Source organism: Kogia breviceps, chromosome 2 (genome assembly GCF_026419965.1).
Source record: "Kogia breviceps isolate mKogBre1 chromosome 2, mKogBre1 haplotype 1, whole genome shotgun sequence".
Lineage (NCBI taxonomy): Eukaryota > Metazoa > Chordata > Mammalia > Artiodactyla > Physeteridae > Kogia > Kogia breviceps.
Genome location: NC_081311.1, coordinates 89,505,574 through 89,508,847, shown reverse-complemented (window position 1 = coordinate 89,508,847; position 3,274 = coordinate 89,505,574). Strand labels below are relative to the sequence as shown.

Below are 3,274 nucleotides of genomic sequence, written 5' to 3'. Positions count from 1 at the left end.
CACGCTGTGCTACCTGGTTACCACCCCTTGCTTCCCATCCAGGGAGAAGGGAGGAGTTTTGGTCTCCATCCACCAAAGGCCTTGTCAAAGTTGGCGGGGGTGAGCATGGGGCTGGCTGGTGCTGCGCACCCCAGCCTTAGCATGCTGGCCCCTTCCTCCCGTCTGGGTGTTTCTGCCGTGGCTCTTTCCAAATGCCCCCAGTGTGTTCCAGTACAAGCGGCCACAAGCACGGACTTTGGTTTGGGTGCAATTCTGAATCCTTCACTCAGTACTTACTGATCTGAGGCAAGTTAGTTAACCTCCTTAAGCTTTCATTCTTTTTTAATCTGCAAAATGGGCGTACAAATGGTGTTGGACTTTTAGGGTGCCTTGAGGGTTAGGTGAGGTTAGGGCCTCAGCTCAGGCTGGAGAACGTCAGCTGCTGTCCCCGCAGTACTGCTTGCTGTGGCCCCTTTTCTCTTGGGGAAGCTGGAATGAGGGAAAGGACTGAGTGGCCATTGAATGGGGTTCTGGGAGAGGCTGAAACCTCCTTTACTTTACTGTGTCCCAGAGCCCCATTTCCTCCATCAAATAATTAAAAGAGTGGTTTGCAAACTGTTCCTGAAACTGTTTTTCAAATCGTGCCCTAAGCTTCCATGAAGATCCTGTGGCGAACACCTTGGGGGCACGAGGGTGTAGGGTGGGCTCTTATGCCCTTCCCCTTGACAGGGGCTACTTTTCTTCTCTAAATGCTATCAGATATTGGGTTCCACCTAAGATTTCTTTAAAATACACGACACACTGTTAAAAAAGTGTGAACATGAACATTTGTATAATAAAATTTGGTAAAATGTTTGGACACCAGTGTATTAAAAAGACTTCATCACTAACACTGTTTTAAACTGATAGGAACAGATACTACACTTGATCTTAGCCAAAAAGCAGAGAAATAATCATCATCATTTAAAAAATAAAATTACATAGAAGGCTTCCGCAGGCCAGGCAGTCTTCTAAATGCTGGGGACATAAAAGGGCATGAAAACATGGTCCCTGCCATCAAGGAGAGGAACTAGCAAACTTTCGTAAAAAATGCTTTCACTCCTCACATCTGTGTTTTTATCAAAGCCCATGGGGGTTGCACATGAGGAAACGGGGTGGGGGGGCTGAGCTTCCAGAAAGTGTCAACACCATTAACCGGCAGGACTCAGCTCTGCCCTACCCCTTCCCGCTTCTTCCCACCTGAAGTCTTACAACCACTCCTACAGGTTATAATGTCAGTGGACTTGAGAAAAGCAAGAAAATGTACCAAAATAGTAATACTGGTTGTTTTTTTTTTTTTTTTTTTTGCGGGCCTCTCACTGTTGTGGCCTCTCCCATTGCGGAGCACAGGCTCCGGACGCCCAGGCTCAGCGGCCATGGCTCACGGGCCCAGCCGCTCAGCGGCATGTGGGATCTTCCCGGACCGGGGCACGAACCCGTGTCCCCTGCATCGGCAGGCGGATTCTCAACCACTGCGCCACCAGGGAAGCCCCTGGTTGTTTTTTAATAGAGGAATTTTGTGTGATTTATATTTTCTTCTTTATACTTTCCTGGGTTTTCAAATTTCCTCTCAAGTATTGTATATTACTTCCATTTCGATGCTTGTATCATTTTTATAATGAGAAAAAGGTCTTTAAAAATTATTGAAAAGTAACAGAACCGTTTGTATTCTGAGGTGATGCTGCCCATCTTGATAGAACATGGATGTGATTTAATTTTTTCCCCTTTAGAAAAGAGTTTCATTATTTCATGGGAAGGAAAAGGGAGTTATAATTTAAAAACAGCCATACACACTTCCCCTCCCGATCATTTTATTCTATCAGAGATACAGGGTAAAACCAGCTGGATTTATCAGGGTACCTCCTGGAGACACCCGTTGAATGAAGATTCAAGAAATGCACCTGAATGTGGATCAAATGTGCACTCCCTCCAATGTCTTGGGAAGGTTATCTGACTCTGGCACTGCAATCTGACAAAAGTGTTAAAATCTTATCTCAGCTGTTGGCTTTAAGCAGGTCATTTAACCTTTCTCATCTGCAAAATGGGAATGATGACACTTTCCTGGCCAGACTGTTGTGAGGCTAATGATCTTGTGTGTAGCTTGCTTCGTCTGGTCCTGACATGTAGTAGAAGCTCAACCATGATGATGATTTTTCTGTGATTCCCTGGAGGCAGTCCCCAAAGGCAGACAGCTCACCATGGCTTCCCTTGTTTCTCCTGCTCTGGTGCAGCTCACCCTCCAGGGTAGCTGCCACAGCTGCTGGGGGAGGCACCTGGATACTCCTCATCCTGAATGTCACAAGGGGGTCTGAAGATGCCTGATAAGGGGCCAAGGGAGGAGAGTCAGAGTGAGGGAAAAGGAAGGGTATACAACTGCAATTGTGTAACTATAAAAGACAGTATAAATGCATATTTTTCTCTTTTCCTTCTGCTCTCCTCTCTCTTCTTCATACATGTCTCACTCCTCAGTACTCCGTGGAGAAGATGGCTTAAGGCAGCCGGCCTCAGCACTTCTCCAGGAAGTCCAGCTAAAAGGCAGCATTCTTCTGGGTCTCAGGTTAAATCCTGGGCTCAGCTCTGCCCACCTCCCCCCATGGGCACAAGGGTCCAGGGATTGGGGCATCTGGACTGCCCACCCTGTTCTGGCCAAAGGCACGAGGGAGTGGGTGCTAGTCATTGGGCTGAATGTCTAGCACCCACTCAACAGAGCAGTGAGAGCGACATGAGGTGAGCGAGCCCCAGAGGCAGGCGCCATGGGTGTGGGGAGGTTTGCATGGGGGTGGAGGGGGGGCCATGGCCACCTGTGATCATCTGCTCTGCAATCACGACTCATACACATGCATCTCATCTAACCTTCATAACCACCCGGGAGAGAGGCCCTCGTACCATCTTACAGAGGAAGGAATGCTCTGACACTCCCCCTGGCGCTGGGCAGTTGGGGGCGGGGCTACGAGGTGGTTCTGCGGGGGCTCCACCCAGGGGTGTGGCTTGTATTCTCAGACCCTTCCCACATCTTCGCCCTTGATTAGGAACCAAGGGGCTGGTGTGGGGCCTAGGTGTACTTGGACTTGCTCTCTCGCCCAGCGCACTGTTGGGGTGAGTGTCCAGGAGAGTGAGCTAAAGCCTTCTTCTTCCCAGCGCCACCCACCTCGCCCCACTGACCCCCCTCCCCCGCCCCCTTGAGCAGGGCCTGGGCGCTGACCCTCTGTCTGCCTTCTGTTTGTCTTGTCCGATCCCTCCAGGCTTTGATTTGGAT

At 49.5% G+C, this 3,274-nt stretch overlaps 1 pseudogene; it reads right to left on the bottom strand.

Annotated features, from left to right (window-relative positions):
• Positions 1 to 801: 801 nt before the first annotated feature.
• LOC131751719 (U2 spliceosomal RNA) lies at positions 802 to 933 on the bottom strand (annotated as a pseudogene).
• Positions 934 to 3,274: the final 2,341 nt, after the last annotated feature.